At 44.6% G+C, this 20,468-nt stretch overlaps 12 non-coding genes across 12 annotated transcripts; all 12 read right to left on the reverse strand.

The window, feature by feature from the left end:
• Nucleotides 1–434: 434 nt before the first annotated feature.
• Nucleotides 435–549, reverse strand: LOC128488107 (U5 spliceosomal RNA). The gene has a single exon (XR_008353544.1). It is a non-coding gene; the product is annotated as a U5 spliceosomal RNA (small nuclear RNA).
• A 1,622-nt stretch (nucleotides 550–2,171) lies between these two features.
• LOC128487991 (U5 spliceosomal RNA) lies at nucleotides 2,172–2,286 on the reverse strand. Its single transcript, XR_008353435.1, has one exon. It is a non-coding gene; the product is annotated as a U5 spliceosomal RNA (small nuclear RNA).
• A 1,623-nt stretch (nucleotides 2,287–3,909) lies between these two features.
• On the reverse strand, nucleotides 3,910–4,024 carry LOC128488212 (U5 spliceosomal RNA). The gene has a single exon (XR_008353644.1). It is a non-coding gene; the product is annotated as a U5 spliceosomal RNA (small nuclear RNA).
• Nucleotides 4,025–5,646: 1,622 nt separating this feature from the next.
• On the reverse strand, nucleotides 5,647–5,761 carry LOC128488254 (U5 spliceosomal RNA). The gene has a single exon (XR_008353684.1). It is a non-coding gene; the product is annotated as a U5 spliceosomal RNA (small nuclear RNA).
• A 1,622-nt stretch (nucleotides 5,762–7,383) lies between these two features.
• Nucleotides 7,384–7,498, reverse strand: LOC128487993 (U5 spliceosomal RNA). The gene has a single exon (XR_008353436.1). It is a non-coding gene; the product is annotated as a U5 spliceosomal RNA (small nuclear RNA).
• A 1,623-nt stretch (nucleotides 7,499–9,121) lies between these two features.
• LOC128488213 (U5 spliceosomal RNA) lies at nucleotides 9,122–9,236 on the reverse strand. The gene has a single exon (XR_008353645.1). It is a non-coding gene; the product is annotated as a U5 spliceosomal RNA (small nuclear RNA).
• Nucleotides 9,237–10,859: 1,623 nt separating this feature from the next.
• On the reverse strand, nucleotides 10,860–10,974 carry LOC128488255 (U5 spliceosomal RNA). Its single transcript, XR_008353685.1, has one exon. It is a non-coding gene; the product is annotated as a U5 spliceosomal RNA (small nuclear RNA).
• Nucleotides 10,975–12,597: 1,623 nt separating this feature from the next.
• Nucleotides 12,598–12,712, reverse strand: LOC128488256 (U5 spliceosomal RNA). Its single transcript, XR_008353686.1, has one exon. It is a non-coding gene; the product is annotated as a U5 spliceosomal RNA (small nuclear RNA).
• A 1,623-nt stretch (nucleotides 12,713–14,335) lies between these two features.
• On the reverse strand, nucleotides 14,336–14,450 carry LOC128487879 (U5 spliceosomal RNA). The gene has a single exon (XR_008353326.1). It is a non-coding gene; the product is annotated as a U5 spliceosomal RNA (small nuclear RNA).
• Nucleotides 14,451–16,073: 1,623 nt separating this feature from the next.
• LOC128488170 (U5 spliceosomal RNA) lies at nucleotides 16,074–16,188 on the reverse strand. The gene has a single exon (XR_008353605.1). It is a non-coding gene; the product is annotated as a U5 spliceosomal RNA (small nuclear RNA).
• Nucleotides 16,189–17,811: 1,623 nt separating this feature from the next.
• On the reverse strand, nucleotides 17,812–17,926 carry LOC128487994 (U5 spliceosomal RNA). The gene has a single exon (XR_008353437.1). It is a non-coding gene; the product is annotated as a U5 spliceosomal RNA (small nuclear RNA).
• A 1,622-nt stretch (nucleotides 17,927–19,548) lies between these two features.
• On the reverse strand, nucleotides 19,549–19,663 carry LOC128488100 (U5 spliceosomal RNA). Its single transcript, XR_008353538.1, has one exon. It is a non-coding gene; the product is annotated as a U5 spliceosomal RNA (small nuclear RNA).
• Between the last annotated feature and the right edge of the window lie 805 nt (nucleotides 19,664–20,468).

Here is a 20,468-nt window from a genome sequence, read left to right on the forward strand (position 1 = left end):
TATGATCACTGAACGTACAGAGGGCGCATTAGTCCTTTCCATGCTGAAAACCGGCCCCTTAAGCGTGTGGTGAGTACTTTTTCCAGATGTTTCACTATTGATATTTGAGGAAATGAATAATACAACTGCACATGTGAGGAACAGAGATCTCAATGTTAAACATTTAAGGACAGTTGTTTTTTTTTTGGTTTGTTTATTATCATAAAGAACAATTGGGAATATGCTTGAAAGCATATGTACAGGCTTATTTGCATACAGTCTGGAGGGCGTGGTCTAACTCTGCCTCGTTAAAGCATTTCTACAACCCCAAACAGTACATAGCATGACACAGGCAGGATATTTTGCGCTTCTGGATGCGAAGCAGCCCTTAGCCAGGACGAAGCTTGCAACTAAAGCAAGCAATCTTTTTGATCTATCGTTAACAACAGCAAAGAAGCCCAGCAAACGCCAGGCATCAAAAAATTGATTAAGACTCATGGTCGTTCCTCCCCACGGAAATCTTTAGTAAAAGGCGAAAGATTTATTCAATCTGAAGAGAAACCAGAGTATACCCAAGCATGCCGCAGGGCAACGGCCCGGCCACAGGCAGTGCTCCTCGAGGTTAAGGTGTGTTTAATTAATCCCACCCAGCTTTTCCCTGATCATTGGAACCTTTAACACATGCAAAACACAATTGCAAAGGGATTGGAACTATTTAATATTGGGCTGTTTTAAAGTCTTATTAAACTAACAATAAGGCGGGGCGTTTCTCGGTGCATCATGGGTATTCAAATGAGGCGGCAGCTCAAACAAACCTTCCAGCAGTCTTAGTGACTGGGGCGCGAGGTTGCTTCTTTGAAACAATGTTGTTTGCGTTAAGAAAAGAAAAGCTGAAGATTGTAACTCCCCCACCGCTTACCTACGGGGGTCCGCAACTTCCCCTTCTGCTGCAGCCACCAGAAGTTCCTGGCACACATTCTTTGGGCTGTGTTACAAGGTTAGGGGTAAGGCTTCGGGATGGAATCTGATTACTACTCTTTTTTCCAATCGTGGCGTGCTGAACCCATCGGCTTCACAAATACCAAGTTGCCTGATGCTGTTTCCTTTGAAAGCAAATATATCTTTTCCACAAATCCAATCTTTCTAATTAAACCACCTTTCCAAAGTTAGCGGTTAGAAACGTTTAAGCATGGAAAGGTTTGGTGATAGAGCTTGGGTTAGGGGCGGGTTAAGCTCATGGCTTTGAAGAGGCCCAGTTACAGTTAGCGTCGGAGTACTGTTAATGGTTTACGGTTGACAGTTTAGGGTTAGGTAAGGCTTAGAATCCTTCCCCATTGTGGCGTGTTTAGCCCATCCTTTTCACAAACACCAAAAAAGCCTGATTTCCTTCAATTTCTTTTTGTCTTAAGCAGCATCGCCAGTGCCAACATTTTGCACCTAAGATTATAAAAAGTACCTAACAAAATTGTTTTTGTATTAAAACTGCGGCGGGAAGAAAACGCACAAAATCTCGGACAGTTCACCATACGGCCTTGCGACGAACGAGCAAAAGGCTCGCTAACGGCAGCGCACGGACGACCGGACTCCCCAGCACCGCCACAAAGAAGGAGCGCAGCACGGCATCGGAGCGGCAAAAGTCAATCCAAACACGGCAGACTAGACACTTTGCCAAAAATGAAGTCTGCAACCTGATCTTTCCACACGCATAGAGCTTCCCAACTCGTGTCGGAAAGCTTTTAAACAAATAGCAAAAAAGCTATGATCACTGAACGTACAGAGGGCGCATTAGTCCTTTCCATGCTGAAAACCGGCCCCTTAAGCGTGTGGTGAGTACTTTTTCCAGATGTTTCACTATTGATATTTGAGGAAATGAATAATACAACTGCACATGTAAGGAACAGAGATCTCAATGTTAAACATTTAAGGACAGTTGTTTTTTTTTTTGGTTTGTTTATTATCATAAAGAACAATTGGGAATATGCTTGACAGCATATGTACAGGCTTATTTGCATACAGTCTGGAGGGCGTGGTCTAACTCTGCCTCGTTAAAGCATTTCTACAACCCCAAACAGTACATAGCATGACACAGGCAGGATATTTTGCGCTTCTGGATGCGACGCAGCCCTTAGCCAGGACGAAGCTTGCGACTAAAGCAAGCAATCTTTTTGATCTATCGTTAACAACAGCAAAAAAGCCCAGCAAACGCCAGGCATCAAAAAATTGATTAAGACTCATGGTCGTTCCTCCCCACGGAAATCTTTAGTAAAAGGCGAAAGATTTATTCGGTCTGAAGAGAAACCAGAGTATACCCAAGCATGCCGCAGGGCAACGGCCCGGCCACAGGCAGTGCTCCTCGAGGTTAAGGTGTGTTTAATTAATCCCACCCAGCTCTTGCCTGATCGTTGGAACCTTTAACACATGCAAAACACAATTGCAAAGGGATTGGAACTATTTAATATTGGGCTGTTTTAAAGTCTTATTAAACTAACAATAAGGCGGAGCGTTTCTCGGTGCATCATGGGTATTCAAATGAGGCGGCAGCTCAAACAAACCTTCCAGCAGTCTTAGTGACTGGGGCGCGAGGTTGCTTCTTTGAAACAATGTTGTTTGCGTTAAGAAAAGAAAAGCTGAAGATTGTAACTCCCCCACCGCTTACCTACGGGGGTCCGCAACTTCCCCTTCTGCTGCAGCCACCAGAAGTTCCTGGCACACATTCTTTGGGCTGTGTTACAAGGTTAGGGGTAAGGCTTCGGGATGGAATCTGATTACTACTCTTTTTTCCAATCGTGGCGTGCTGAACCCATCGGCTTCACAAATACCAAGTTGCCTGATGCTGTTTCCTTTGAAAGCAAATATATCTTTTCCACAAATCCAATCTTTCTAATTAAACCACCTTTCCAAAGTTAGCGGTTAGAAACGTTTAAGCATGGAAAGGTTTGGTGATAGAGCTTGGGTTAGGGGCGGGTTAAGCTCATGGCTTTGAAGAGGCCCAGTTACAGTTAGCGTCGGAGTACTGTTAATGGTTTACGGTTGACAGTTTAGGGTTAGGTAAGGCTTAGAATCCTTCCCCATTGTGGCGTGTTTAGCCCATCCTTTTCACAAACACCAAAAAAGCCTGATTTCCTTCAATTTCTTTTTGTCTTAAGCAGCATCGCCAGTGCCAACATTTTGCACCTAAGATTATAAAAAGTACCTAACAAAATTGTTTTTGTATTAAAACTGCGGCGGGAAGAAAACGCACAAAATCTCGGACAGTTCACCATACGGCCTTGCGACGAACGAGCAAAAGGCTCACTAACGGCAGCGCATGGACGACCGGACTCCCCAGCACCGCCACAAAGAAGGAGCGCAGCACGGCATCGGAGCGGCAAAAGTCAATCCAAACACGGCAGACTAGACACTTTGCCAAAAATGAAGTCTGCAACCTGATCTTTCCACACGCATAGAGCTTCCCAACTCGTGTCGGAAAGCTTTTAAACAAATAGCAAAAAAGCTATGATCACTGAACGTACAGAGGGCGCATTAGTCCTTTCCATGCTGAAAACCGGCCCCTTAAGCGTGTGGTGAGTACTTTTTCCAGATGTTTCACTATTGATATTTGAGGAAATGAATAATACGACTGCACATGTGAGGAACAGAGATCTCAATGTTAAACATTTAAGGACAGTTGTTTTTTTTTTTTGGTTTGTTTATTATCATAAAGAACAATTGGGAATATGCTTGAAAGCATATGTACAGGCTTATTTGCATACAGTCTGGAGGGCGTGGTCTAACTCTGCCTCGTTAAAGCATTTCTACAACCCCAAACAGTACATAGCATGACACAGGCAGGATATTTTGCGCTTCTGGATGCGACGCAGCCCTTAGCCAGGACGAAGCTTGCGACTAAAGCAAGCAATCTTTTTGATCTATCGTTAACAACAGCAAAGAAGCCCAGCAAACGCCAGGCATCAAAAAATTGATTAAGACTCATGGTCGTTCCTCCCCACGGAAATCTTTAGTAAAAGGCGAAAGATTTATTCGGTCGGAAGAGAAACCAGAGTATACCCAAGCATGCCGCAGGGCAACGGCCCGGCCACAGGCAGTGCTCCTCGAGGTTAAGGTGTGTTTAATTAATCCCACCCAGCTCTTGCCTGATCGTTGGAACCTTTAACACATGCAAAACACAATTGCAAAGGGATTGGAACTATTTAATATTGGGCTGTTTTAAAGTCTTATTAAACTAACAATAAGGCGGGGCGTTTCTCGGTGCATCATGGGTATTCAAATGAGGCGGCAGCTCAAACAAACCTTCCAGCAGTCTTAGTGACTGGGGCGCGAGGTTGCTTCTTTGAAACAATGTTGTTTGCGTTAAGAAAAGAAAAGCTGAAGATTGTAACTCCCCCACCGCTTACCTACGGGGGTCCGCAACTTCCCCTTCTGCTGCAGCCACCAGAAGTTCCTGGCACACATTCTTTGGGCTGTGTTACAAGGTTAGGGGTAAGGCTTCGGGATGGAATCTGATTACTACTCTTTTTTCCAATCGTGGCGTGCTGAACCCATCGGCTTCACAAATACCAAGTTGCCTGATGCTGTTTCCTTTGAAAGCAAATATATCTTTTCCACAAATCCAATCTTTCTAATTAAACCACCTTTCCAAAGTTAGCGGTTAGAAACGTTTAAGCATGGAAAGGTTTGGTGATAGAGCTTGGGTTAGGGGCGGGTTAAGCTCATGGCTTTGAAGAGGCCCAGTTACAGTTAGCGTCGGAGTACTGTTAATGGTTTACGGTTGACAGTTTAGGGTTAGGTAAGGCTTAGAATCCTTCCCCATTGTGGCGTGTTTAGCCCATCCTTTTCACAAACACCAAAAAAGCCTGATTTCCTTCAATTTCTTTTTGTCTTAAGCAGCATCGCCAGTGCCAACATTTTGCACCTAAGATTATAAAAAGTACCTAACAAAATTGTTTTTGTATTAAAACTGCGGCGGGAAGAAAACGCACAAAATCTCGGACAGTTCACCATACGGCCTTGCGACGAACGAGCAAAAGGCTCACTAACGGCAGCGCACGGACGACCGGACTCCCCAGCACCGCCACAAAGAAGGAGCGCAGCACGGCATCGGAGCGGCAAAAGTCAATCCAAACACGGCAGACTAGACACTTTGCCAAAAATGAAGTCTGCAACCTGATCTTTCCACACGCATAGAGCTTCCCAACTCGTGTCGGAAAGCTTTTAAACAAATAGCAAAAAAGCTATGATCACTGAACGTACAGAGGGCGCATTAGTCCTTTCCATGCTGAAAACCGGCCCCTTAAGCGTGTGGTGAGTACTTTTTCCAGATGTTTCACTATTGATATTTGAGGAAATGAATAATACGACTGCACATGTGAGGAACAGAGATCTCAATGTTAAACATTTAAGGACAGTTGTTTTTTTTTTTGGTTTGTTTATTATCATAAAGAACAATTGGGAATATGCTTGAAAGCATATGTACAGGCTTATTTGCATACAGTCTGGAGGGCGTGGTCTAACTCTGCCTCGTTAAAGCATTTCTACAACCCCAAACAGTACATAGCATGACACAGGCAGGATATTTTGCGCTTCTGGATGCGACGCAGCCCTTAGCCAGGACGAAGCTTGCGACTAAAGCAAGCAATCTTTTTGATCTATCGTTAACAACAGCAAAGAAGCCCAGCAAACGCCAGGCATCACAAAATTGATTAAGACTCATGGTCGTTCCTCCCCACGGAAATCTTTAGTAAAAGGCGAAAGATTTATTCGGTCGGAAGAGAAACCAGAGTATACCCAAGCATGCCGCAGGGCAACGGCCCGGCCACAGGCAGTGCTCCTCGAGGTTAAGGTGTGTTTAATTAATCCCACCCAGCTCTTGCCTGATCGTTGGAACCTTTAACACATGCAAAACACAATTGCAAAGGGATTGGAACTATTTAATATTGGGCTGTTTTAAAGTCTTATTAAACTAACAATAAGGCGGGGCGTTTCTCGGTGCATCATGGGTATTCAAATGAGGCGGCAGCTCAAACAAACCTTCCAGCAGTCTTAGTGACTGGGGCGCGAGGTTGCTTCTTTGAAACAATGTTGTTTGCGTTAAGAAAAGAAAAGCTGAAGATTGTAACTCCCCCACCGCTTACCTACGGGGGTCCGCAACTTCCCCTTCTGCTGCAGCCACCAGAAGTTCCTGGCACACATTCTTTGGGCTGTGTTACAAGGTTAGGGGTAAGGCTTCGGGATGGAATCTGATTACTACTCTTTTTTCCAATCGTGGCGTGCTGAACCCATCGGCTTCACAAATACCAAGTTGCCTGATGCTGTTTCCTTTGAAAGCAAATATATCTTTTCCACAAATCCAATCTTTCTAATTAAACCACCTTTCCAAAGTTAGCGGTTAGAAACGTTTAAGCATGGAAAGGTTTGGTGATAGAGCTTGGGTTAGGGGCGGGTTAAGCTCATGGCTTTGAAGAGGCCCAGTTACAGTTAGCGTCGGAGTACTGTTAATGGTTTACGGTTGACAGTTTAGGGTTAGGTAAGGCTTAGAATCCTTCCCCATTGTGGCGTGTTTAGCCCATCCTTTTCACAAACACCAAAAAAGCCTGATTTCCTTCAATTTCTTTTTGTCTTAAGCAGCATCGCCAGTGCCAACATTTTGCACCTAAGATTATAAAAAGTACCTAACAAAATTGTTTTTGTATTAAAACTGCGGCGGGAAGAAAACGCACAAAATCTCGGACAGTTCACCATACGGCCTTGCGACGAACGAGCAAAAGGCTCGCTAACGGCAGCGCACGGACGACCGGACTCCCCAGCACCGCCACAAAGAAGGAGCGCAGCACGGCATCGGAGCGGCAAAAGTCAATCCAAACACGGCAGACTAGACACTTTGCCAAAAATGAAGTCTGCAACCTGATCTTTCCACACGCATAGAGCTTCCCAACTCGTGTCGGAAAGCTTTTAAACAAATAGCAAAAAAGCTATGATCACTGAACGTACAGAGGGCGCATTAGTCCTTTCCATGCTGAAAACCGGCCCCTTAAGCGTGTGGTGAGTACTTTTTCCAGATGTTTCACTATTGATATTTGAGGAAATGAATAATACAACTGCACATGTAAGGAACAGAGATCTCAATGTTAAACATTTAAGGACAGTTGTTTTTTTTTTTGGTTTGTTTATTATCATAAAGAACAATTGGGAATATGCTTGACAGCATATGTACAGGCTTATTTGCATACAGTCTGGAGGGCGTGGTCTAACTCTGCCTCGTTAAAGCATTTCTACAACCCCAAACAGTACATAGCATGACACAGGCAGGATATTTTGCGCTTCTGGATGCGACGCAGCCCTTAGCCAGGACGAAGCTTGCGACTAAAGCAAGCAATCTTTTTGATCTATCGTTAACAACAGCAAAAAAGCCCAGCAAACGCCAGGCATCAAAAAATTGATTAAGACTCATGGTCGTTCCTCCCCACGGAAATCTTTAGTAAAAGGCGAAAGATTTATTCGGTCTGAAGAGAAACCAGAGTATACCCAAGCATGCCGCAGGGCAACGGCCCGGCCACAGGCAGTGCTCCTCGAGGTTAAGGTGTGTTTAATTAATCCCACCCAGCTCTTGCCTGATCGTTGGAACCTTTAACACATGCAAAACACAATTGCAAAGGGATTGGAACTATTTAATATTGGGCTGTTTTAAAGTCTTATTAAACTAACAATAAGGCGGAGCGTTTCTCGGTGCATCATGGGTATTCAAATGAGGCGGCAGCTCAAACAAACCTTCCAGCAGTCTTAGTGACTGGGGCGCGAGGTTGCTTCTTTGAAACAATGTTGTTTGCGTTAAGAAAAGAAAAGCTGAAGATTGTAACTCCCCCACCGCTTACCTACGGGGGTCCGCAACTTCCCCTTCTGCTGCAGCCACCAGAAGTTCCTGGCACACATTCTTTGGGCTGTGTTACAAGGTTAGGGGTAAGGCTTCGGGATGGAATCTGATTACTACTCTTTTTTCCAATCGTGGCGTGCTGAACCCATCGGCTTCACAAATACCAAGTTGCCTGATGCTGTTTCCTTTGAAAGCAAATATATCTTTTCCACAAATCCAATCTTTCTAATTAAACCACCTTTCCAAAGTTAGCGGTTAGAAACGTTTAAGCATGGAAAGGTTTGGTGATAGAGCTTGGGTTAGGGGCGGGTTAAGCTCATGGCTTTGAAGAGGCCCAGTTACAGTTAGCGTCGGAGTACTGTTAATGGTTTACGGTTGACAGTTTAGGGTTAGGTAAGGCTTAGAATCCTTCCCCATTGTGGCGTGTTTAGCCCATCCTTTTCACAAACACCAAAAAAGCCTGATTTCCTTCAATTTCTTTTTGTCTTAAGCAGCATCGCCAGTGCCAACATTTTGCACATAAGATTATAAAAAGTACCTAACAAAATTGTTTTTGTATTAAAACTGCGGCGGGAAGAAAACGCACAAAATCTCGGACAGTTCACCATACGGCCTTGCGACGAACGAGCAAAAGGCTCACTAACGGCAGCGCATGGACGACCGGACTCCCCAGCACCGCCACAAAGAAGGAGCGCAGCACGGCATCGGAGCGGCAAAAGTCAATCCAAACACGGCAGACTAGACACTTTGCCAAAAATGAAGTCTGCAACCTGATCTTTCCACACGCATAGAGCTTCCCAACTCGTGTCGGAAAGCTTTTAAACAAATAGCAAAAAAGCTATGATCACTGAACGTACAGAGGGCGCATTAGTCCTTTCCATGCTGAAAACCGGCCCCTTAAGCGTGTGGTGAGTACTTTTTCCAGATGTTTCACTATTGATATTTGAGGAAATGAATAATACGACTGCACATGTGAGGAACAGAGATCTCAATGTTAAACATTTAAGGACAGTTGTTTTTTTTTTTTGGTTTGTTTATTATCATAAAGAACAATTGGGAATATGCTTGAAAGCATATGTACAGGCTTATTTGCATACAGTCTGGAGGGCGTGGTCTAACTCTGCCTCGTTAAAGCATTTCTACAACCCCAAACAGTACATAGCATGACACAGGCAGGATATTTTGCGCTTCTGGATGCGACGCAGCCCTTAGCCAGGACGAAGCTTGCGACTAAAGCAAGCAATCTTTTTGATCTATCGTTAACAACAGCAAAGAAGCCCAGCAAACGCCAGGCATCAAAAAATTGATTAAGACTCATGGTCGTTCCTCCCCACGGAAATCTTTAGTAAAAGGCGAAAGATTTATTCGGTCGGAAGAGAAACCAGAGTATACCCAAGCATGCCGCAGGGCAACGGCCCGGCCACAGGCAGTGCTCCTCGAGGTTAAGGTGTGTTTAATTAATCCCACCCAGCTCTTGCCTGATCGTTGGAACCTTTAACACATGCAAAACACAATTGCAAAGGGATTGGAACTATTTAATATTGGGCTGTTTTAAAGTCTTATTAAACTAACAATAAGGCGGGGCGTTTCTCGGTGCATCATGGGTATTCAAATGAGGCGGCAGCTCAAACAAACCTTCCAGCAGTCTTAGTGACTGGGGCGCGAGGTTGCTTCTTTGAAACAATGTTGTTTGCGTTAAGAAAAGAAAAGCTGAAGATTGTAACTCCCCCACCGCTTACCTACGGGGGTCCGCAACTTCCCCTTCTGCTGCAGCCACCAGAAGTTCCTGGCACACATTCTTTGGGCTGTGTTACAAGGTTAGGGGTAAGGCTTCGGGATGGAATCTGATTACTACTCTTTTTTCCAATCGTGGCGTGCTGAACCCATCGGCTTCACAAATACCAAGTTGCCTGATGCTGTTTCCTTTGAAAGCAAATATATCTTTTCCACAAATCCAATCTTTCTAATTAAACCACCTTTCCAAAGTTAGCGGTTAGAAACGTTTAAGCATGGAAAGGTTTGGTGATAGAGCTTGGGTTAGGGGCGGGTTAAGCTCATGGCTTTGAAGAGGCCCAGTTACAGTTAGCGTCGGAGTACTGTTAATGGTTTACGGTTGACAGTTTAGGGTTAGGTAAGGCTTAGAATCCTTCCCCATTGTGGCGTGTTTAGCCCATCCTTTTCACAAACACCAAAAAAGCCTGATTTCCTTCAATTTCTTTTTGTCTTAAGCAGCATCGCCAGTGCCAACATTTTGCACCTAAGATTATAAAAAGTACCTAACAAAATTGTTTTTGTATTAAAACTGCGGCGGGAAGAAAACGCACAAAATCTCGGACAGTTCACCATACGGCCTTGCGACGAACGAGCAAAAGGCTCACTAACGGCAGCGCATGGACGACCGGACTCCCCAGCACCGCCACAAAGAAGGAGCGCAGCACGGCATCGGAGCGGCAAAAGTCAATCCAAACACGGCAGACTAGACACTTTGCCAAAAATGAAGTCTGCAACCTGATCTTTCCACACGCATAGAGCTTCCCAACTCGTGTCGGAAAGCTTTTAAACAAATAGCAAAAAAGCTATGATCACTGAACGTACAGAGGGCGCATTAGTCCTTTCCATGCTGAAAACCGGCCCCTTAAGCGTGTGGTGAGTACTTTTTCCAGATGTTTCACTATTGATATTTGAGGAAATGAATAATACGACTGCACATGTGAGGAACAGAGATCTCAATGTTAAACATTTAAGGACAGTTGTTTTTTTTTTTTGGTTTGTTTATTATCATAAAGAACAATTGGGAATATGCTTGAAAGCATATGTACAGGCTTATTTGCATACAGTCTGGAGGGCGTGGTCTAACTCTGCCTCGTTAAAGCATTTCTACAACCCCAAACAGTACATAGCATGACACAGGCAGGATATTTTGCGCTTCTGGATGCGACGCAGCCCTTAGCCAGGACGAAGCTTGCGACTAAAGCAAGCAATCTTTTTGATCTATCGTTAACAACAGCAAAGAAGCCCAGCAAACGCCAGGCATCACAAAATTGATTAAGACTCATGGTCGTTCCTCCCCACGGAAATCTTTAGTAAAAGGCGAAAGATTTATTCGGTCGGAAGAGAAACCAGAGTATACCCAAGCATGCCGCAGGGCAACGGCCCGGCCACAGGCAGTGCTCCTCGAGGTTAAGGTGTGTTTAATTAATCCCACCCAGCTCTTGCCTGATCGTTGGAACCTTTAACACATGCAAAACACAATTGCAAAGGGATTGGAACTATTTAATATTGGGCTGTTTTAAAGTCTTATTAAACTAACAATAAGGCGGGGCGTTTCTCGGTGCATCATGGGTATTCAAATGAGGCGGCAGCTCAAACAAACCTTCCAGCAGTCTTAGTGACTGGGGCGCGAGGTTGCTTCTTTGAAACAATGTTGTTTGCGTTAAGAAAAGAAAAGCTGAAGATTGTAACTCCCCCACCGCTTACCTACGGGGGTCCGCAACTTCCCCTTCTGCTGCAGCCACCAGAAGTTCCTGGCACACATTCTTTGGGCTGTGTTACAAGGTTAGGGGTAAGGCTTCGGGATGGAATCTGATTACTACTCTTTTTTCCAATCGTGGCGTGCTGAACCCATCGGCTTCACAAATACCAAGTTGCCTGATGCTGTTTCCTTTGAAAGCAAATATATCTTTTCCACAAATCCAATCTTTCTAATTAAACCACCTTTCCAAAGTTAGCGGTTAGAAACGTTTAAGCATGGAAAGGTTTGGTGATAGAGCTTGGGTTAGGGGCGGGTTAAGCTCATGGCTTTGAAGAGGCCCAGTTACAGTTAGCGTCGGAGTACTGTTAATGGTTTACGGTTGACAGTTTAGGGTTAGGTAAGGCTTAGAATCCTTCCCCATTGTGGCGTGTTTAGCCCATCCTTTTCACAAACACCAAAAAAGCCTGATTTCCTTCAATTTCTTTTTGTCTTAAGCAGCATCGCCAGTGCCAACATTTTGCACCTAAGATTATAAAAAGTACCTAACAAAATTGTTTTTGTATTAAAACTGCGGCGGGAAGAAAACGCACAAAATCTCGGACAGTTCACCATACGGCCTTGCGACGAACGAGCAAAAGGCTCACTAACGGCAGCGCACGGACGACCGGACTCCCCAGCACCGCCACAAAGAAGGAGCGCAGCACGGCATCGGAGCGGCAAAAGTCAATCCAAACACGGCAGACTAGACACTTTGCCAAAAATGAAGTCTGCAACCTGATCTTTCCACACGCATAGAGCTTCCCAACTCGTGTCGGAAAGCTTTTAAACAAATAGCAAAAAAGCTATGATCACTGAACGTACAGAGGGCGCATTAGTCCTTTCCATGCTGAAAACCGGCCCCTTAAGCGTGTGGTGAGTACTTTTTCCAGATGTTTCACTATTGATATTTGAGGAAATGAATAATACGACTGCACATGTGAGGAACAGAGATCTCAATGTTAAACATTTAAGGACAGTTGTTTTTTTTTTTTGGTTTGTTTATTATCATAAAGAACAATTGGGAATATGCTTGAAAGCATATGTACAGGCTTATTTGCATACAGTCTGGAGGGCGTGGTCTAACTCTGCCTCGTTAAAGCATTTCTACAACCCCAAACAGTACATAGCATGACACAGGCAGGATATTTTGCGCTTCTGGATGCGACGCAGCCCTTAGCCAGGACGAAGCTTGCGACTAAAGCAAGCAATCTTTTTGATCTATCGTTAACAACAGCAAAGAAGCCCAGCAAACGCCAGGCATCACAAAATTGATTAAGACTCATGGTCGTTCCTCCCCACGGAAATCTTTAGTAAAAGGCGAAAGATTTATTCGGTCGGAAGAGAAACCAGAGTATACCCAAGCATGCCGCAGGGCAACGGCCCGGCCACAGGCAGTGCTCCTCGAGGTTAAGGTGTGTTTAATTAATCCCACCCAGCTCTTGCCTGATCGTTGGAACCTTTAACACATGCAAAACACAATTGCAAAGGGATTGGAACTATTTAATATTGGGCTGTTTTAAAGTCTTATTAAACTAACAATAAGGCGGGGCGTTTCTCGGTGCATCATGGGTATTCAAATGAGGCGGCAGCTCAAACAAACCTTCCAGCAGTCTTAGTGACTGGGGCGCGAGGTTGCTTCTTTGAAACAATGTTGTTTGCGTTAAGAAAAGAAAAGCTGAAGATTGTAACTCCCCCACCGCTTACCTACGGGGGTCCGCAACTTCCCCTTCTGCTGCAGCCACCAGAAGTTCCTGGCACACATTCTTTGGGCTGTGTTACAAGGTTAGGGGTAAGGCTTCGGGATGGAATCTGATTACTACTCTTTTTTCCAATCGTGGCGTGCTGAACCCATCGGCTTCACAAATACCAAGTTGCCTGATGCTGTTTCCTTTGAAAGCAAATATATCTTTTCCACAAATCCAATCTTTCTAATTAAACCACCTTTCCAAAGTTAGCGGTTAGAAACGTTTAAGCATGGAAAGGTTTGGTGATAGAGCTTGGGTTAGGGGCGGGTTAAGCTCATGGCTTTGAAGAGGCCCAGTTACAGTTAGCGTCGGAGTACTGTTAATGGTTTACGGTTGACAGTTTAGGGTTAGGTAAGGCTTAGAATCCTTCCCCATTGTGGCGTGTTTAGCCCATCCTTTTCACAAACACCAAAAAAGCCTGATTTCCTTCAATTTCTTTTTGTCTTAAGCAGCATCGCCAGTGCCAACATTTTGCACCTAAGATTATAAAAAGTACCTAACAAAATTGTTTTTGTATTAAAACTGCGGCGGGAAGAAAACGCACAAAATCTCGGACAGTTCACCATACGGCCTTGCGACGAACGAGCAAAAGGCTCACTAACGGCAGCGCACGGACGACCGGACTCCCCAGCACCGCCACAAAGAAGGAGCGCAGCACGGCATCGGAGCGGCAAAAGTCAATCCAAACACGGCAGACTAGACACTTTGCCAAAAATGAAGTCTGCAACCTGATCTTTCCACACGCATAGAGCTTCCCAACTCGTGTCGGAAAGCTTTTAAACAAATAGCAAAAAAGCTATGATCACTGAACGTACAGAGGGCGCATTAGTCCTTTCCATGCTGAAAACCGGCCCCTTAAGCGTGTGGTGAGTACTTTTTCCAGATGTTTCACTATTGATATTTGAGGAAATGAATAATACGACTGCACATGTGAGGAACAGAGATCTCAATGTTAAACATTTAAGGACAGTTGTTTTTTTTTTTTGGTTTGTTTATTATCATAAAGAACAATTGGGAATATGCTTGAAAGCATATGTACAGGCTTATTTGCATACAGTCTGGAGGGCGTGGTCTAACTCTGCCTCGTTAAAGCATTTCTACAACCCCAAACAGTACATAGCATGACACAGGCAGGATATTTTGCGCTTCTGGATGCGACGCAGCCCTTAGCCAGGACGAAGCTTGAGACTAAAGCAAGCAATCTTTTTGATCTATCGTTAACAACAGCAAAGAAGCCCAGCAAACGCCAGGCATCAAAAAATTGATTAAGACTCATGGTCGTTCCTCCCCACGGAAATCTTTAGTAAAAGGCGAAAGATTTATTCGATCTGAAGAGAAACCAGAGTATACCCAAGCATGCCGCAGGGCAACGGCCCGGCCACAGGCAGTGCTCCTCGAGGTTAAGGTGTGTTTAATTAATCCCACCCAGCTCTTGCCTGATCATTGGAACCTTTAACACATGCAAAACACAATTGCAAAGGGATTGGAACTATTTAATATTGGGCTGTTTTAAAGTCTTATTAAACTAACAATAAGGCGGGGCGTTTCTCGGTGCATCATGGGTATTCAAATGAGGCGGCAGCTCAAACAAACCTTCCAGCAGTCTTAGTGACTGGGGCGCGAGGTTGCTTCTTTGAAACAATGTTGTTTGCGTTAAGAAAAGAAAAGCTGAAGATTGTAACTCCCCCACCGCTTACCTACGGGGGTCCGCAACTTCCCCTTCTGCTGCAGCCACCAGAAGTTCCTGGCACACATTCTTTGGGCTGTGTTACAAGGTTAGGGGTAAGGCTTCGGGATGGAATCTGATTACTACTCTTTTTTCCAATCGTGGCGTGCTGAACCCATCGGCTTCACAAATACCAAGTTGCCTGATGCTGTTTCCTTTGAAAGCAAATATATCTTTTCCATAAATCCAATCTTTCTAATTAAACCACCTTTCCAAAGTTAGCGGTTAGAAACGTTTAAGCATGGAAAGGTTTGGTGATAGAGCTTGGGTTAGGGGCGGGTTAAGCTCATGGCTTTGAAGAGGCCCAGTTACAGTTAGCGTCGGAGTACTGTTAATGGTTTACGGTTGACAGTTTAGGGTTAGGTAAGGCTTAGAATCCTTCCCCATTGTGGCGTGTTTAGCCCATCCTTTTCACAAACACCAAAAAAGCCTGATTTCCTTTAATTTCTTTTTTTCTTAAGCAGCATCGCCAGTGCCAACATTTTGCACCTAAGATTATAAAAAGTACCTAACAAAATTGTTTTTGTATTAAAACTGCGGCGGGAAGAAAACGCACAAAATCTCGGACAGTTCACCATACGGCCTTGCGACGAACGAGCAAAAGGCTCACTAACGGCAGCGCACGGACGACCGGACTCCCCAGCACCGCCACAAAGAAGGAGCGCAGCACGGCATCGGAGCGGCAAAAGTCAATCCAAACACGGCAGACTAGACACTTTGCCAAAAATGAAGTCTGCAACCTGATCTTTCCACACGCATAGAGCTTCCCAACTCGTGTCGGAAAGCTTTTAAACAAATAGCAAAAAAGCTATGATCACTGAACGTACAGAAGGCGCATTAGTCCTTTCCATGCTGAAAACCGGCCCCTTAAGCGTGTGGTGAGTACTTTTTCCAGATGTTTCACTATTGATATTTGAGGAAATGAATAATACAACTGCACATGTGAGGAACAGAGATCTCAATGTTAAACATTTAAGGACAGTTGTTTTTTTTTTTTGGTTTGTTTATTATCATAAAGAACAATTGGGAATATGCTTGACAGCATATGTACAGGCTTATTTGCATACAGTCTGGAGGGCGTGGTCTAACTCTGCCTCATTAAAGCATTTCTACAACCCCAAACAGTACATAGCATGACACAGGCAGGATATTTTGCACTTCTGGACGCGACGCAGCCCTTAGCCAGGACGAAGCTTGCGACTAAAGCAAGCAATCTTTTTGATCTATCGTTAACAACAGCAAAGAAGCCCAGCAAACGCCAGGCATCAAAAAATTGATTAAGACTCATGGTCATTCCCCCCCACGGAAATCTTTAGTAAAAGGCAAAAGATTTATTCGGTCTGAAGAGAAACCAGAGTATACCCAAGCATGCCGCAGGGCAACGGCCCGGCCACAGGCAGTGCTCCTCGAGGTTAAGGTGTGTTTAATTAATCCCACCCAGCTCTTGCCTGATCATTGGAACCTTTAACACATGCAAAACACAATTGCAAAGGGATTGGAACTATTTAATATTGGGCTGTTTTAAAGTCTTATTAAACTAACAATAAGGCGGGGCGTTTCTCGGTGCATCATGGGTATTCAAATGAGGCGGCAGCTCAAACAAACCTTCCAGCAGTCTTAGTGACTGGGGCGCGAGGTTGCTTCTTTGAAACAATGTTGTTTGCGTTAAGAAAAGAAAAGCTGAAGATTGTAACTCCCCCACCGCTTACCTACGGGGGTCCGCAACTTCCCCTTCTGCTGCAGCCACCAGAAGTTCCTGGCACACATTCTTTGGGCTGTGTTACAAGGTTAGGGGTAAGGCTTCGGGATGGAATCTGATTACTACTCTTTTTTCCAATCGTGGCGTGCTGAACCCATCGGCTTCACAAATACCAAGTTGCCTGATGCTGTTTCCTTTGAAAGCAAATATATCTTTTCCACAAATCCAATCTTTCTAATTAAACCACCTTTCCAAAGTTAGCGGTTAGAAACGTTTAAGCATGGAAAGGTTTGGTGATAGAGCTTGAGTTAGGGGCGGGTTAAGCTCATGGCTTTGAAGAGGCCCAGTTACAGTTAGCGTCGGAGTACTGTTAATGGTTTACGGTTGACAGTTTAGGGTTAGGTAAGGCTTAGAATCCTTCCCCATTGTGGCGTGTTTAGCCCATCCTTTTCACAAACACCAAAAAAGCCTGATTTCCTTCAATTTCTTTTTGTCTTAAGCAGCATCGCCAGTGCCAACATTTTGCACCTAAGATTATAAAAAGTACCTAACAAAATTGTTTTTGTATTAAAACCGCGGCGGGAAGAAAACGCACAAAATCTCGGACAGTTCACCATACGGCCTTGCGACGAACGAGCAAAAGGCTCACTAACGGCAGCGCACGGACGACCGGACTCCCCAGCACCGCCACAAAGAAGGAGCGCAGCACGGCATCGGAGCGGCAAAAGTCAATCCAAACACGGCAGACTAGACACTTTGCCAAAAATGAAGTCTGCAACCTGATCTTTCCACACGCATAGAGCTTCCCAACTCGTGTCGGAAAGCTTTTAAACAAATAGCAAAAAAGCTATGATCACTGAACGTACGGAGGGCGCATTAGTCCTTTCCATGCTGAAAACCGGCCCCTTAAGCGTGTGGTGAGTACTTTTTGCAGATGTTTCACTATTGATATTTGAGGAAATGAATAATACAACTGCACATGTGAGGAACAGAGATCTCAATGTTAAACATTTAAGGACAGTTGTTTGTTTTTTTTGGTTTGTTTATTATCATAAAGAACAATTGGGAATATGCTTGAAAGCATATGTACAGGCTTATTTGCATACAGTCTGGAGGGCGTGGTCTAACTCTGCCTCGTTAAAGCATTTCTACAACCCCAAACAGTACATAGCATGACACAGGCGGGATATTTTGCGCTTCTGGATGCGAAGCAGCCCTTAGCCAAGACAAAGCTTGCGACTAAAGCAAGCAATCTTTTTGATCTATCGTTAACAACAGCAAAGAAGCCCAGCAAACGCCAGGCATCAAAAAATTGATTAAGACTCATGGTCGTTCCTCCCCACGGAAATCTTTAGTAAAAGGCGAAAGATTTATTCGGTCTGAAGAGAAACCAGAGTATACCCAAGCATGCCGCAGGGCAACGGCCCAGCCACAGGCAGTGCTCCTCGAGGTTAAGGTGTGTTTAATTAATCCCACCCAGCTCTTGCCTGATCATTGGAACCTTTAACACATGCAAAACACAATTGCAAAGGGATTGGAACTATTTAATATTGGGCTGTTTTAAAGTCTTATTAAACTAACAATAAGGCGGGGCGTTTCTCGGTGCATCATGGGTATTCAAATGAGGCGGCAGCTCAAACAAACCTTCCAGCAGTCTTAGTGACTGGGACGCGAGGTTGCTTCTTTGAAACAATGTTGTTTGCGTTAAGAAAAGAAAAGCTGAAGATTGTAACTCCCCCACCGCTTACCTAAGGGGGTCCGCAACTTCCCCTTCTGCTGCAGCCACCAGAAGTTCCTGGCACACATTCTTTGGGCTGTGTTACAAGGTTAGGGGTAAGGCTTCGGGATGGAATCTGATTACTACTCTTTTTTCCAATCGTGGCGTGCTGAACCCATCGGCTTCACAAATACCAAGTTGCCTGATGCTGTTTCCTTTGAAAGCAAATATATCTTTTCCACAAATCCAATCTTTCTAATTAAACCACCTTTCCAAAGTTAGCGGTTAGAAACGTTTAAGCATGGAAAGGTTTGGTGATAGAGCTTGAGTTAGGGGCGGGTTAAGCTCATGGCTTTGAAGAGGCCCAGTTACAGTTAGCGTCGGAGTACTGTTAATGGTTTACGGTTGACAGTTTAGGGTTAGGTAAGGCTTAGAATCCTTCCCCATTGTGGCGTGTTTAGCCCATCCTTTTCACAAACACCAAAAAAGCCTGATTTCCTTCAATTTCTTTTTGTCTTAAGCAGCATCGCCAGTGCCAACATTTTGCACCTAAGATTATAAAAAGTACCTAACAAAATTGTTTTTGTATTAAAACCGCGGCGGGAAGAAAACGCACAAAATCTCGGACAGTTCACCATACGGCCTTGCGACGAACGAGCAAAAGGCTCACTAACGGCAGCGCACGGACGACCGGACTCCCCAGCACCGCCACAAAGAAGGAGCGCAGCACGGCATCGGAGCGGCAAAAGTCAATCCAAACACGGCAGACTAGACACTTTGCCAAAAATGAAGTCTGCAACCTGATCTTTCCACACGCATAGAGCTTCCCAACTCGTGTCGGAAAGCTTTTAAACAAATAGCAAAAAAGCTATGATCACTGAACGTACGGAGGGCGCATTAGTCCTTTCCATGCTGAAAACCGGCCCCTTAAGCGTGTGGTGAGTACTTTTTGCAGATGTTTCACTATTGATATTTGAGGAAATGAATAATACAACTGCACATGTGAGGAACAGAGATCTCAATGTTAAACATTTAAGGACAGTTGTTTTTTTTTTTGGTTTGTTTATTATCATAAAGAACAATTGGGAATATGCTTGACAGCATATGTACAGGCTTATTTGCATACAGTCTGGAGGGCGTGGTCTAACTCTGCCTCGTTAAAGCATTTCTACAACCCCAAACAGTACATAGCATGACACAGGCAGGATATTTTGCGCTTCTGGATGCTACGCAGCCCTTAGCCAGAACGAAGCTTGCGACTAAAGCAAGCAATCTTTTTGATCTATCGTTAACAACAGCAAAGAAGCCCAGGAAACGCCAGGCATCAAAAAATTGATTAAGACTCATGGTCGTTCCTCCCCACGGAAATCTTTAGTAAAAGGCGAAAGATTTATTCGGTCTGAAGAGAAACCAGAGTATACCCAAGCATGCCGCAGGGCAACGGCCCGGCCACAGGCAGTGCTCCTCGAGGTTAAGGTGTGTTTAATTAATCCCACCCAGCTCTTGCCTGATCATTGGAACCTTTAACACATGCAAAACACAATTGCAAAGGGATTGGAACTATTTAATATTGGGCTGTTTTAAAGTCTTATTAAACTAACAATAAGGCGGGGCGTTTCTCGGTGCATCATGGGTATTCAAATGAGGCGGCAGCTCAAACAAACCTTCCAGCAGTCTTAGTGACTGGGGCGCGAGGTTGCTTCTTTGAAACAATGTTGTTTGCGTTAAGAAAAGAAAAGCTGAAGATTGTAACTCCCCCACCGCTTACCTACGGGGGTCCGCAACTTCCCCTTCTGCTGCAGCCACCAGAAGTTCCTGGCACACATTCTTTGGGCTGTGTTACAAGGTTAGGGGTAAGGCTTCGGGATGGAATCTGATTACTACTCTTTTTTCCAATCGTGGCGTGCTGAACCCATCGGCTTCACAAATACCAAGTTGCCTGATGCTGTTTCCTTTGAAAGCAAATATATCTTTTCCACAAATCCAATCTTTCTAATTAAACCACCTTTCCAAAGTTAGCGGTTAGAAACGTTTAAGCATGGAAAGGTTTGGTGATAGAGCTTGGGTTAGGGGCGGGTTAAGCTCATGGCTTTGAAGAGGCCCAGTTACAGTTAGCGTCGGAGTACTGTTAATGGTTTACGGTTGACAGTTTAGGGTTAGGTAAGGCTTAGAATCCTTCCCCATTGTGGCGTGTTTAGCCCATCCTTTTCACAAACACCAAAAA

Source organism: Spea bombifrons, chromosome 3 (assembly GCF_027358695.1).
Source record: "Spea bombifrons isolate aSpeBom1 chromosome 3, aSpeBom1.2.pri, whole genome shotgun sequence".
Taxonomy (NCBI): Eukaryota; Metazoa; Chordata; class Amphibia; order Anura; family Pelobatidae; genus Spea; species Spea bombifrons.